The sequence below is a fragment of the Camarhynchus parvulus genome, chromosome 7, assembly GCF_901933205.1.
Source record: "Camarhynchus parvulus chromosome 7, STF_HiC, whole genome shotgun sequence".
NCBI lineage: Eukaryota > Metazoa > Chordata > Aves > Passeriformes > Thraupidae > Camarhynchus > Camarhynchus parvulus.
The window spans coordinates 20,391,180-20,406,592 of record NC_044577.1 but is presented as its reverse complement, the minus strand read 5'-3'; the positions used below and the strand labels follow the sequence as shown (position 1 = coordinate 20,406,592).

At 36.8% G+C, this 15,413-nt stretch overlaps 1 protein-coding gene across 4 annotated transcripts in view; it reads right to left on the bottom strand.

The window, feature by feature from the left end:
• Positions 1–15,413, bottom strand: part of FIGN (fidgetin, microtubule severing factor) — a 104,643-nt gene that overhangs the window by 61,749 nt on the left and 27,481 nt on the right. The window contains exon 2 of one of the 4 annotated variants that reach the window (XM_030952629.1): positions 3,896–4,018. The exons of 2 other annotated variants lie outside the window; for them this stretch is intronic. The gene's annotated coding sequence lies outside the window, so the exon portion shown is untranslated. Of the gene's footprint in view, positions 1–3,895; positions 14,602–15,413 lie in introns of those variants that run through there. One more of the 4 variants, XM_030952630.1, reaches the window with a different exon arrangement.

Genomic DNA, 15,413 nt, shown 5'->3' with positions numbered 1-15,413 from the left:
ATTTTCAGAGGTTACAAGAATCAACTGCTGTAGCTACTGCATTGAGAGATTAAAATGCTGTTTCCCCACAACGAATATGTCCTTTCATTGCAACATTTACTTTCCAAAGTATTAGTATCTTCTTCGGCTAACATCCACATGTTTTCCTATTCATTAAGGTATTTGCAAAAAAAGATAGAGTAATCCTCCTGCAGAAAAATATCCTTGAAGTTACTTTAATATAGCTCATAAATCCAGCTTCAGCCTAGACTTGGGCATTCTTCATGCCCACATTTTACCAGATAATTCTGGCTTGAGGTCTCTAGAATCAGTGACAGGTAGATCATCTAACTAAAGCAAATACCTTTGGGTAAACTAAGCCAGCAAAATGACTTTTGTTGCTACAGCAGTGGGCTACCATTAGGGAAAGAGAGAAACTAATGAAAACTTTCCTCCACATGCCAGGATTGTCACTGACACAATGACAATTGGCTTACAAGAGGCGATAAGACTACAGACAAATGGTAATTTCATGGCCTTCACCTTTGTGCTGTCCTCCCTGGTGTCTTTGATATGTCCCTCCAACAGTTTATCTCCAGGAGTGCTGAGGAGGTCTCATTTTGGAGAAAGATAAAGTGGAGATCTCATGCACATGTCAGGTGATTAAGTCTCACTGCATACATTGTCATACAGTGAGTGGAAGATAAGTAAAACACCCCTCCAAAAACAAACAGAGCAAATATGGTGCCCAACCAACTCTGACTTCCCAAAATAACAAATAAGCAACTGAAATTCTACATCTGCAGGACAAAGGTGCCAGTAAAACAGAAAGGTAGATAGGTCTGTTTCTGAGAACACACATATCAGTTTTAAATAAATTCAGCTGAAAGTGGGAATGAAATTATTCCAGGATTTAAAGAATGCTGTTCTCTACACACGTGTGATTTAGTAAAACACGTGACACTTGTTTGAATTGAAAACAGGGAGAAGTAGATTTAGAATTTTCTTGGATTGAAAAAGACAACCAAGGCAATTTAGTGGACATTACTGAAGACAAAAATAGTCTGATGGAAAGGATGGTCACTTACAGAAGCCAACAGACTTTTAGCATTAGAAAGAATTCAAAATACTACTAGAAATGTTACAAGCAGCATAGATCAGTATAGAAATTACAAGCTGAAATTTAACAAAAACATATCTTTGAATTGTACCTGCTTTGATAACTATCATATGGAAATACACAGGTTAACATGCAGGGGAAAAAGGCAACAATTGCATGAGTTTGCAGACAATCAGCAAAAACCCACAGAGCATGTATGGTAGGAACAAAGTACCACTAGCAAAGAAAAAAAATTATGCAAAGTAGTAAACACCTTCATAAAAGAATCTTTTTGGCACTATCTTCAACTAGACAACTTTGATGACAAAAAAGATACAAAGATTTTTATTTGGGTGATAATATTTGGAACAAGAGTGGGGTGAAAAGCAATAGAGCATGGCCAGAAATTTCTGAGCAAGAACCTGTACTTTCAAAGGCTAAAGCTAACCAAACATGTTACATTCTAGAGAACAGAAACAACAAACCTAGGCAAGAAGTTAACTGGAAGAGCTGATTTCACAATGAGGCTGTCACCAACCAGCTCTACCAGATACACAATGGGTATTTTGATGCTATGGAATGAGCTCTGGAATGAGGAACATACGTAAAGAGCAGGTGATTTACAGACAAACTGTTTCTAATGAAAATCTTGGACAACACAACCGGTGTTATATCTCTTTGCTAGTATTTGCATCAGAAACTCTTCATATTTTCTATGGGAGCATGAGTGATAATATTTCTGGCATAATGACCCTACAATGGTATTATGTAAACACAGAAGTAAAAAAGCTAAAAATTACCTACTGAATAAGTCTTTACAACTTTTTAGTATTGAAAGGAACCCAGAATTGACTAAAATGGGTCTTAAGCTGTCTCTGTCTTTTGCTAAAAATTCTCAGCGAACTCTCCTTCCTTCCCAGGTAGATATTTTCTTTTTTTCTCTTCCAGCAGTGGAAGATCTGCAAGCTAAGGGCAAAGCTCAAAAATCTTCAGCAGTTGTAGGCACTCTCTAGAATACTGGACGAAATTTAATTGCTAAAGCTTTTGTTCAGAATGAAACAAACTTAGAGGAGTGCCTAGTCCCCACATCACCAAGGAGTCAATGTTCAGTGCAACATTGGGTATTTCAGGATGTACATTTATTATATGTGAAAACTACTCAGGGGCTGAAAAAATATCTCAGATCAGGGCTGGAAATACCCTGAACTGGCCTAAAATGAAAGGCCAGAATTGGAATCTTCAGTTATCCCGTATGCCAAAAACTACAACGAATAAGTCAACACAGGCAGTATAAAATATTGACACTGCAGCTCTAAGTAGGATAGATTTGTTTATGTTGCTTGGAAAAAAATACACTTCTTTTAGATTAATATTCTCATTCTGCTGAGGCAGCACCTCCTAATAAAATGACATCAAAGCTTGTGATGGTGTATATGCAGTATTTTTATTAGATACAGCACGGCTGACAATAATATCCAATAAAGGACAACTTATTAAGCAAAACTATAAGTTCTAAGTAATCAAGCAATTTAAAAGTTTTATTCTCAAGAATAATGGATTTAATGACAACAATAATGCAGATACTGAAAAGGGCATCTAGTTAGATTCCAATCCATGTTATAACACAGCAGTATCACTGCTTTCTTTTATCAATGCAGGTAACTGGTGGCAATTTTTAAAGTGCTACCAGAAAACACATATAGAACAAAATTAATATATAAAAATAATTAACAATGTTATTAATATTATAATTTATTTAATGGGAGTTTAATATTATAATTCATTCAATGGGGGGTTCCTTCCCATTGCCACTGTATATAATGCTGTCTGTGTCTTCATAGTGGGAAACATTTGTTGCAAGACTTAAAAAATGCAAGTGAAAATCTTGGGATTGCTGGATACTGTAACATGGGAGGAATAGGGCACCCTATTTCAGTTTCAGAAAGGAAAAAGATAAGAGGCATCAAATTTACCTCTTTGCTTAATGGGACTGAGGGCAAATAACAATAATGCAATAATTGGACAACTGAACATCAAAACACAATGCAGTAAGAGAAAATGGGTTTTCTGGCTTTGCTCAATACTGGAGTCAACTTCTCAAGTCTAAGTAACAGCACCAAAGATCTCAAACTCTAACTGGATTAAGTAACAGAATCATTATCAGGTTGGTTGTTTATAACTTTGAAATTATGTTGAATGCTAATGGTTTTATTTAGCAGAACTGTTACAGAAACTTGGAAATAAATGGCATTGTGGACTAAATGTCTAAATTTCTAAACCAAAAAACCAGCACTATAAAAGCTCTTCTGCTTGAAGAAAGAACTATCAGATAAGGTGTAATTTTTGAAAGCAACTGATCAGGGATAAACTCATTTTCCAGACTGCTGTGCACTCTTCATCCATAGTCAAGCATGTGGCATTGGACCCTGTCTTCTGTCAGAGGAACAACACTCCAAAAATTATAATTTACACTCATTCAGAATTGAAATGCAGGGTTTATTACTCAAGAGCCTGGCAGCTGAACAGCAATATGCGGATCTACCCTGTGAACAGTATGTACTGTAGGCAGAATTGTTAGAATGAAGGAAGACTAAAGATAAAGCCAAGACTCCTGGTGAGATCTATCAGATGCTTATTAGCGCAAGAGATTTCAAAAGCTACATGACAGAAGGGATAAAACAGCTGAAAATAATCTCATATAGTGTACAGTCAAGGAGGAGACACAGAAATACCAGTGCTATGTGTGAATATAAGCTAAACGTTTGTAAAAGCAGTTCATCCTAACAACTAATGTAAAAAGAAGACAAAAGTACTGACCTACTTCACAGCTCTTCGTGTTCCGACTACCTCATACAAGCTTTAAGGCTAACAGGTCATCTTCATCCTCATTCATTCAAAATCATCCTCCAACTTTCCCTTTCTCTTCATCTGCCAAGAAACCTGCAAGGCGATTATTAATGTAACGCAATGTGGAAAAGCAGTTGAATGAAACAGTGTCACTGCATTCCAAGTATGGTGGAAATTTCTTCCAAGAATCTCTATCAAGTCACCTTTGATATTTATAGTAGATTTGCAGCTCCTTCCCCCCAGTTAGCAAACTTCTGTGCATATCTACTGAAGAAGAAAGAAAGGGAAAACAGTGCCTTTGCCTCAGGATAAATGAAAAGCTATTTCAGTTATGGTTGTTCTTGACAGTGTCTGGTGTGATAGGAACTTGCTGAAGACCAAGTTCTCGGCAACATACACAGGGAGAGTGACCTTTGAGCGTAACAACGGTTTTGTTAGGATGTTAATTAAAATCCATATTGATCCACAGAGCAAAGTATACAATAGAAAATTGGGATATACTATATCTGGTGCTGAAAAGTCATTCATAAGAGTACTCAGGCTCCACACAAAACACAGTGCTATCACTGACACAATAAAGGGCCCAAAAACTAAATAAGCTTCATGGCCACGACAGTACTATGGGCACTTGAAAGACAAGGTGGGGAATTATGATTCTATTCTAACTCAATGGCATAAAGCAGAGAGTAGATAAAAAATAGGACACGTACTACTTGTTTATAAAGACTTCAAGGGAGAAGTGACTTAAGCAAAATCCTTTAATGGAATAAAAGCAATATGCCAAACTTTGTCTAAAAGCTCCTGCACAAAATTGTCAGAATCAGATATAGTTGCCCTATGTTGTTTTGTATATTTTTAATTTTCACATAATATATCACTACAAATATTGATTTCAATAGTGTATTTCAGTGAATTTCAATTACACACTATGAACTATTTTAATCTCTGCTGGAGATTAAACAGTAAGTACCTTTTCAAAAACAAAATATAATCCATCCCAATATGTTAATGGGAAGATAAATTTCTTTATTACAAGGATTCAGACTTTCATGTGAATGTAAAGATTTTTCTCAGTTTAACTACCTAATTTTGAAGTACCTACAAGTGAACTATACATATAATGCACAGAATTTACATGATTTCTCCTTCTCTGAATAGCTGGAAAAGACAGAAGGTTTCAGAGTAATTTTGTTAGAGGACACTCTTATATAACCACGACTATATACACTAAAGAATCAAAACATATAGTAGGAACTGCAAGGTCCAAATTGTTAATCCAACAAATAGATGACCAGAAAATGCAGCATGTATTTACAGTGTTGATTAGGGCAAGAGAATTGAGAACATCCTGAAACACATGGAGCCCAACAATGCAATATACCCAACCAATATTTATCGCTGCCTCTCTAGAAGCAATTTCCATTTTGATGTGTTCTCTCACACATGATTTTCTGAAACAGTTAAGTAACATGAAAAATACAGGTTCAAGACTATATCTGTCACAGATGAAAATACAGCATTTATGCAGCATTACATAATAAAGCCTCTGGCTGACGGACCCAAGGTCCTCTCAGGACTGCCACAAATCTACATATTGTCATACGTGAGAGATTTTTACATCTGCTTATGAGAATTAAAAATAATCAACATAAAAAAAACCAAAAGAAAATCCACCTAGTTATTGACTCTAAAGGGCTGCAGAAATTTAACAGTGACATTTGGTTGCCATAAAGGTCACCTATTAGTTCGCAAACATCTGCCTGGAAAGCCACCTATTTTAGCCAACGTTTTATAAAGAAATCAAGGACCATGTTAAAACCAGACTGGGGGGAGGGGGCGTGGACAATCCTGAAGGTAGATCTGTATTTGTTCTGAACTTAAAAGACAGCAGAATTGTGAGGAGGGAAAAAAATTGTGGCAGTTCTTTGCACACTTATTTTAGAAACTAGGGATGAATTAACCCGATCAAACTGTTTACCTAACCAGTATATCTAGCTGAATTTTCTACTATGTCAATGTAAGTGCAATTAACACTGATTTTTGCCAAATAAAAAATAAATTTTGTGGAGACAATCAATGTTAAGCATGAAGCCACGTAAATTTATGGAACCCAGCAAATTTAGAGAAGAAATCATATGGCATACTATCTGCAGGAACAGATGACTGGACTGATGATCCCAGAGGTCTCTCCCACTCTTGTTTTCCCAAACTACTACATATAAATTAGATATCAATTTTCACTAGTAGCTTAATCAAGTTTTGGACATGTGTATTTAGAGTTGAAACATGAATGCATCCTCTCAGTACATGATCTGGACAATAAGATGATTATTTCTGCTCAAGTCCTGCACACAACCATAGCTGTCCCTTTCTGTAATGCTTTAATCTAATGTCACAATTAGTCCAGTTAAGGATTAGACATTATATTCAGAATTTCACAAGAGTTTTCCTAACCCTAAGTATCAGAGAATGAAAAAAAATACATCAATCTTGCATGTCTTAGCAGGTAAGCATTAAGTATTTTCTACCATATATAAAAATTAGCATGAAGAGATACTGCTACAAAAAACTGTACTTAACACAAAATTTTGATACATCTAAATAAATTTTAGATGTATAACATAAAAAAAGTATAAATATACACATAGCTATTCACATTTGTAGATATTGCCACATGATTCTGGAATAGTATATTTGACAAACACACACAAAAAAAGGAGGCAAACACTCCATAATTTACTAGTAGCACACACTTTTTTAGAATGCTTTATCAGGTCCTGATTTAACCTACCTGATAGCCCTATAGAGTTGGAAAGTATAAACTAATTTTTAAGGCACTGAAAGTGAAGTAAACAAAAAAAGGCACCAAAAAAGGCACCAAATCCCAGGTGTTCCAGTTTTTAATAGTGAACTTTAATCCACTAAAAAGCTACAGGTCTTATTTTGGGATATTATCTTCAGTTTTTGACCACTTGTTCATGGAAATCTTTCAATCCCCCTATTCCATAAGGAAAACAATATATTCAATCTAAGGAAATCACTTGTGCTTTTTAATAGCCTTATCGGACAAAGAATAGGTCTTGTAAAAGATGAGATACATAAATGGAAAACCATTCAACATTTGAGAAAGGTGACTAAATTCACTACCCTAGTGTCAATTTTTACTTCCTAGGTTTGTTTTTTGAGGGTTTTTTTTAAAAGGCCATTCATGAAATATTAGAGACGCCTGTCTTATATTAATGTTGTGTCCTCTGACATCCACTCAGTGAGAGATAAAAAGATGGCATTAAGTTTTAGCAGTGAAGTGAAATGTTGCATGGTGCAAGGTGACCCAGTCTCATTTAAGAGATTACCAAAATATAATCAAATAAAACCTATGATCTTTACACTGGCAAAAACAGTGCAGCAAGAGGACAAATGTGATTTTAAAAACTTAAAAGACCAATTGAAATGAATCATGTATATTTTTACAACATAAGTGGGTCCTCTGCAGCTATCCAGTCCTTGTAAGAGCATCCACATTGAGGGCAAATTTTAGTACAGGCAGGTTCACCTTTCCCTACAATTTTTTCCTGCCACTGTATCCAACTCAAAGCAAATATCCCAAACTCAATTAAGCTGTTTGATTACACTAAAAATAGTCCTTGCTCTTCATCTTATTCTCAGTATCTGCTGACAGATAACTCATAGTTCACAGGGAATGTATTGTCTAACTGCATTTAATCCACATCTGCGGGGAAAAAAGGGAAAAGAAAACTCATACCAGCCTGGTGATGTATGTACATTTCAATTATACCACAATAAACTGTTGCATGTTAAGATTACCAACAGAAATCTTTAGGAAGTGCAGATTTTGTGAAACAGATCTAGACTTAATTGATAGAATTCTTTTCACACAGCTTGATTTTGATTGCTACCATGATTTCCATACACCTTTCTCTAATGTGTTTTCTGATAGCTACTGACAAACTTGAGATATTTTCATGACGGACTTCAGCTGTAATCCACTATAACAATTCCTCCTTTCCAAACCCTCACATTTAGTCCTTCAAATCCATTCACTGAGAGCTGCCTCACCTGCCACTCTGATTGCAATGCCTCCCAGACCCTCATCAGCTCACCTCATCTATCCACTGTCACACAAACTTGGGCTCGATTTGTTGAAATGGAGGAAACTTCTCCTAGGGTCGAATGATGTAATGTGGGGCTGAAATTAAGTGAAGCTAGTGGGTTTGGATAGAGTGTTAGGTGAAATTCTGTCAAACAAATCCTGAAAAATAAACCAAAACAGAACTATGAATTCATGCCTGTATTTTGCAGGGAACAACTCCTGGCAAAATAACTTTGAGTTTTAAATTAATCACAGGAGACCTTAAAAAGCATAAACAAGATTATATGAATTTGTTTAAAAAATTTTAGATTAATTTTAGAATTAATTTTAAATATCCTTCTGCAAAGAAAGTAAGGCAGAATATAAGAAGAGTCAGAGAGGGGAGAGGTGACTGAAGCTGCAATGTTAAAACACCCACGAACATCCACAACTTCAAAAGCGTACTATTAATACATTGGGAGATCTCTCTCAGATTCATGCCACTAAACACAGAGCTTAAGAGCCTGAAAAAGATATCCAAACATGTGAAAGTAAAAAAAAACCCCTCTGTATAACAAAACAGCAGTAAAAATCCCTTACCAATTATTCTACTGTGTTCTCAAAATAGGACCAGTGTCTCTTATGCCCTAATTTTATCATTTCCTTTGCCCCATGTTAAAACACCAGTGTAATTATCCTTTATAAAGGTTGACTGAGGTCCCTGAGAAAATCTGCTCAGGGTGATAATTTAGCTGGCTTTTTTATTTGTGGAATTTAGGCAAGAATGTTTCAAGCTCTTTGTCAAAATAACTGCTTGATCTGCTTTAGTATTTTTTAATTGCTAAAAAATAGCATTTTCTAATAAAGTGAGGAAGAGTAAGCTTAAATACTCCAATTACCAACCTGCAAGAAGAGTGAAGCATAAAAGTTGTGCAAAGTGATTCCCAATACTGATGTACTTGGAGTCAATTCTTAATATTTAATGATATCTGGAAATGTAAGTCTCAGTAGCAGGATATTAGGGAATATTCTTTGACTTTCCACAATGCATTGAAGTGCTACTGAAAATGTTTTGTTTGTCATTAGAAATTAATAAATTCATTACTTCACATTCTAATGACTGTCAAAGCGCCAGACTTCAGTTGACACAAAAACTTCCATTTTAAGAAGAGAGATTTCAAGTAACTTGACCAAAAGGAAGATTTGTACAGTGCTGAAAACTTAACTGCTTTTTCCAAATCACAATACCTGGCGTAACAAGTAAAAAAACCATAAACCAAACCCACAACAAAACACCAAAAGCCCCCCACCAGCCAACCAACACCTCCCCAGGTACTCTACACCAGAGATGCTCAACAGGAATTATTAACATGGCTACACTCCATCTAGGGGGAAAATCTCACTTTCAAAAAGTTGAAGCTTCTTTATCTACTTATTTAAACACTATTGAAACATGAGTTTCCTGAATGAGGCTGTTATTGTATAAGCAACACAAAGATTCCTTCTAAAAAGCCAGCCTGCAAACGATGAACAGCAACTGAAATGATACAAAAGCAACTTAAACTCATGATGGTTTCTTCCAGTCATATATTCTAGTTCTCTCTCCAAAAGCGATTGACTTGGCAGACGTACAACTCTTACAAACATAACACAACTGCACTTGCTGCCTCTCCATCTCTGACATCAACCCCAACCACCACCATGAGACAGGAAAAGGTCCAGATCAGGTGAGAGAGCAAGGACAGTGCAAAGCTGACCCTCAAAAGATGCAGACAACCACAGTGTCCCACAAACATTCTCCCTGTCAAGCACCCCATCAGCAGGACCACAGGATCTTTCAGGCAAAGGACAACCACAGCAAAATCCCCACATGTACTCCTCAGCCCTTCCTAGCGGTCACAAAATATTGCCAGGATACAGCAGGTCTCTCTTTCCACCATACCAGTTGGACTTTTAAACCTTTTAAAAAAAAACTCCAACCAAACAAAAAAAAACACTACATTTTTTCCTTTCCCAATAAAGATTACCATTCTCTTAATCTCTATCTTAAATACAATATTTTCTTCTGACAGAACATTTTTCAAGGTACCATAAGCAAGACTCTTTTCACTGAATGATTCCATGAAGACTGTGTCTTAGAAGGCTCTACTTTAATATTTTTTTCCTTTTAAAAACTTTCTAATTGAGTACTCATAGCAATATATGCATTCCTATGAAAAAGTCTACATGAATTTATTGGAAATTACAATTTTAAGACATTTCCAATCTATGAAATTTGACAGTGGAAAAATATTACTTCTCTAGAAGTTGACAGTGATTAAAAAAACTATAGAAGGATTATCACTGCCTATTAAATGTGATAGGATTCCATAGAAATGGTTCAAACTTTCTTATTTTATTCCTATTAGATCCATTAGCATATTTCCAGCTAATAGCTAACAATTGTCCACTGAATTAAAAAAAGGCTCTCCCTAAACCTACTTCAATGGCTAGATATTATGGCAATCAGTTAAAACTTCCCAATTTCTCATCCAACGGCTTTACACACTGCAAACAGTTCCATTTCTTTGGAAACTAAACACCCAGCTGAGCAGTGCAGCCTGTCCTGCAGAGCCTGTGGCAGTGTGGGTGCATCCTGTTGCTGCCTCAGTCTGCAGCTCCTGCAGAGCTCCACACTTGGGGCATTTTACACTCTGCCATCCCCTACTGACCTATGCCAAGAGACAGACAGGCAGGTCTTCAATCTAAGCTTGCATGGCTCTTGTTACAGTCATGTTTGCAAACATACATTTTTATTTCAGACAACTCTTCCTCCCTCACCGAGCTCCTCCAGATCTGTGCTTGATGCTGTTTAGGTACCTGCAATGGCCAATAGGCCTCAACTGCCCAATGCTTTAGTGAGCAGCCTGCTAGGGCTGCTTTGTGGCAGCTGCAGCGCTACGTAAGAACTCAGATAACTTAGTTAGACCCACTTTATCTCCCTCTAGGACAATAGATTAGTTTGGGGTTCTTCTATTATTTTGTATTCATTCAGTGGAAGGCAAAACATTTTTCCACACAAACAACTACATTGCAGTACTGTGTAGTCACTTACTAATTTGTAAACTATTATTTAACATCAGCCATTTTGTCAGAACATCATGCAAAGGCTTGCCTTGCTCCACAGTGACAGTCAATGTTCTCTCTTAATGAGAAGGATGCCGGCTTGGTACAGTTACAGTACTTTTTTCCTCTAATTTTCATTTCTGTGAATACTGCCACAACACATAAGTTGCTCCTAATGTTCTTCTAAGTGTTGTTAAATGCTATTTAAAGTTTATATGGCAAGCCTGTAATTCTTAATGCATTGGATTTTCTACTTTAGTGGTTGTTCATCTGCTATGATTTCTTAATAGACTCTTTTAAAAATGATTGTAATTAACTGCACTCCATGATTATATACATAGAAAGGATTGGTTTGAGCTTTTACCCTTGACATACACCAAGGTGAAAGAAAAAATGCAGGTTATGGCTTAATAGTTTTACTTAGATAAATGGTGACATTTCTTAATAGAACCAAACAATTCCATGTTTTGTTCAGCCAACTCTTCTTCTTTTATTATACTGTGTCAAGCAGGTACCAGAACTGAGATGGACTCGTGCCACTCAATGGAAATACGCCAGCATTCAGCATCTTACTTTGCATGGAATAGTTTCCTACATCGAAAAATTTGACAGGATGCAATTGTTAAAGAGCTTTCAAATATCTATTTAGATTGGGTGTCAACCTTTATCATAATTATCTTTTTTTTTCTCCCAGTTACTAACCTTCACCTTCTCAAAGCAGGCTGAAATGTCATGTAGTTGGTCTGTCCACGGGAGAGTTTTCCAGAACATAAAAAATTAAACCCCAGAATTCTGCTGTTCATTTAGTTCTGTTTGCACGCAGCTGGGGGACTCTTCAGAGCATTTTCACACATATATTCCTACCAAAGTGCTCACCAGGAACAAATTTAAACCAGTAGCTAGTTTTTAAAATATCTGAGAGTAAAGTACCAGCATAGTTAAAGACAGAGGACTTGAGCTCAAATTTTTCAGATTCTTGTCATGTATTCACAGGAGGGCTGTTTTGAACTTGTCAAACTAAGTCGTGGAAAAAGAGACTTGGAAAACAATGGGTTCTTCTTATCATGACACTCATTTTTCCAGTCTAAGTTTTTCAGCTGTAATGATCTGGAGTTTTGTGGACAGATATCCAACAGATTCTACTGCAGAATATGAACATGCTTGAGAGGTCTGGATTCAGCGTAAAAAAAAAAAGCTGCTGCTATGTCATCAATCTTCTACTGTCTGAACAGAAAACAATTTCAAATACACTAATAAATCCTTTCTGTTTTTCCCCAATACTTTCTCAAAATTTAACCCTTTTACAAGATCATCTTGTAATCTCATCTGACAAGAGTCACTGTCTGCCAGATCACAATACTACTCCAGCAACTTTCCTCAGCCTCTATTTTGGCACCTGAAAAATAGCACAAGACTTTTGGAAATGTGTGTACAAACGCCTCAATTTGCATGACTGACACTTCCATATTGCTTCATGTGTATCAGCTATATTATGAAAAGAACACCGTTTTACAGGAAATTCCAACTACAGCACCACCTGAGGCATAATTAGCATCATACAGTTCCCTTTTCCTTGCTCAGTATGCCAAAATTGTTCATCTCTCCAGAATCATTCAGCTAAACTTATTTCATCATAGTAGGAATATTAAAAAATAGCTAGGCTTGCTGTGTCTATTCATCAGAACCAGAAATACTGTGAATGTTGAAGTTTGAATTTATTGCTTGCCAGTCCTGTTTCAAGAGCAAAACTGAAAGACATGGTTAACAAAACAACCTGTAACTGCTTTGAATGCTATCTCAGAGCCCATGAACATACATCAATGTTTTTATTCCCATCTAGCAGAGGCATTTATCTTTAACAGTAACAGATCATGAGCAAACTCAAAAAAAAAAAAATGAAATAAAGGAAGTTGGATTTCCTGTTTATTATTTATTAAAATGTGCTCTCCACAAGTGACAAATTAAAGGAGAGCTTTATGAGCATCCGGAGAGAAAGGAACAGGAGCTCAGCAGCAACTGCGCCAGCCCCATACGGCACCATGTGCAATATGGTCCTGAGCTGCCCATGCAGTGCTCCGTTTGTAGAGCTGGACACAAACCAATTCCCGCAGCTCAGGACAGAGGATAGAATGAAACCAATCCCAGCTCCCTGCAAAACCTGAATGTAGCCCCAGAGCCTGCAGTCTGTGCCTGAGAGAGTACTGGAGCACGAGGCTGCGAGGGAGCCCATGAGCTTCCCTCAAGGACATTTTGGCTTGCCTAGAGCAGTGGGAGATTCACCTCCAGCCAGGCAGGAGGAAGAGCACACTGGCCCCTTTCATGGCTGGGTGAGCTGCCACAGCCACGGTTTCCAAAAAAGGTTGCAAAAAAAAAAAAAAAAACCAAACACAAAAACAAAAACCCACCAAAAAACAAACAAAACAAAAAAAACCAACAAAAACAAAGGCAGGAGAACTGTTTCTCCTGACATCACTCCTGTTGGATTTAACTAATTCACATATGCTCTTACAGAGAAGTGGGGCACCCAAGACAGACACCTGAATCTCAGCTAAGGAGCTTGTGTGTTATAACTATACAGAACATAATTCAATACAAAATTTGCATTCAAAAACAGTAACGAAAAAAGCAAAATAAAACATCTGACCCACACTAACATCAAAACTGAAGTGAATTCACAGCAAAAAACCACATGACTGTCAGCAACCTCATTGTAAATATGAAAGCTAAGAATTTTGCTATTGTATCTCAAGTAATCATTGTAGTACTTAATAAAAAGAAGAATTGGAAGTTTACTTGAAAGTGGTGTGCTGAAGTATGAACAAGCTAGAATCAAGCACCCCAGACCCAAAACATAGCTTTGACATGGAAATCTTCTACTCACTTAGAAAATTAGCTCAAAACATATTTTCTTAACTTTGCTGAAAAAGGCTCTTCCAGTTAAACACTTAGGTCTGCCTACTGTTTTAGAGCTAAACACATGCACACTTATCAGTGTGATCGAGGCTTTAATCCTTCCTCTGGTGGGCTCAGTAATAAAGTGGGGATAACCACACTTTCCTACTTTGTAGGGTGTTGTCAAAATTAATGTTCACAGAGCCGTCAGTAGGTGAAAATCATTATAGCTCCCATCCTGCAATTGCTAATGCATGGGCTGCCTGCTGCAAACACACTGAGCCTGGCAAAAGCTAATTGAGTCCTCTGAAGGTGCAGCAGTTTGTTCAGGCCCCATCAATAAACTGTTAAGAGTTTAAAAAACAAAACAAAACACCATCATGCTAAATGTGAACACAGCACAATTTTCGAATGATCTTGCAGACCAGAGCCTCTGGGGCTAAGCATGGCACAGGAAAAGCTTTTATAACAGAATACAATACTGGGAGGTATATATATATAGATACAGATGTATGTACAGGGATATAAAAATACAGCTATTAAGCCAGCTATTTGGTATTACTCTGTGGACACACTCCCAGGCAAACACAAGCCGAAGCGCAGACAGCACCTGAGCTACAATAAATCAATGATTGTATGTAAAGAGATGAAAATATAGACACAGTACTAATGCACATTACTACCTTCCCTGAACTTAAAGATATGGAAGACAAGTCTGGAAAAAAAACTCTACTTGATTGTTCATTTTGAAGAATGCAAATGAAATTAAGCAAAGATCTGAGTCAAACCAATTTGTTCATAAATATATCCTACAAAACCTATTTAACTGATCTCAAATTCAAATAATTCACCTGACGTCACATTGGAGAAGCCAACCATGAACACCTCACAAATTATTATTTTGATCCAATTGTTCAACCCAAATTACAGCAAAAACTGTACTCTCTACAGCTCTTAAAACAGTGACCCTGTCAGAGTATGCTTTTGTGCTGAACTTTTTATATCACCAAGCCTATTAATCAGGTGGCAGTTCAAACTGATGCACTTTACATAGGTGACTCTGGCCAGTGCTTTAATTACTTGGTATTAAATGGTAATTAAGAATTTTCACATTCAGGTTTAATCCAAAAAAAATTAGTGTAAAATCCACTAATTTAATAAAGAGTTGTGTTCTTTACTGTGCTTCAGCCTGGACACTAAGGATGCAGCAATTTACTATTGACAAGCACTAAAGGAGCAGGTCATTTCACAAGTATAGTGTGGACAAAGGTGAACTGGGCAACTGATGAAATCTCTGGCCAAGGCGAAATAGCAATCTCTGAGCCAAATGGTAATAAAGTTACTGAAATGAAGCAGTGTAGCTTCTGAAGTGAACTGTCATAAGGAGGATACAACTTGAGG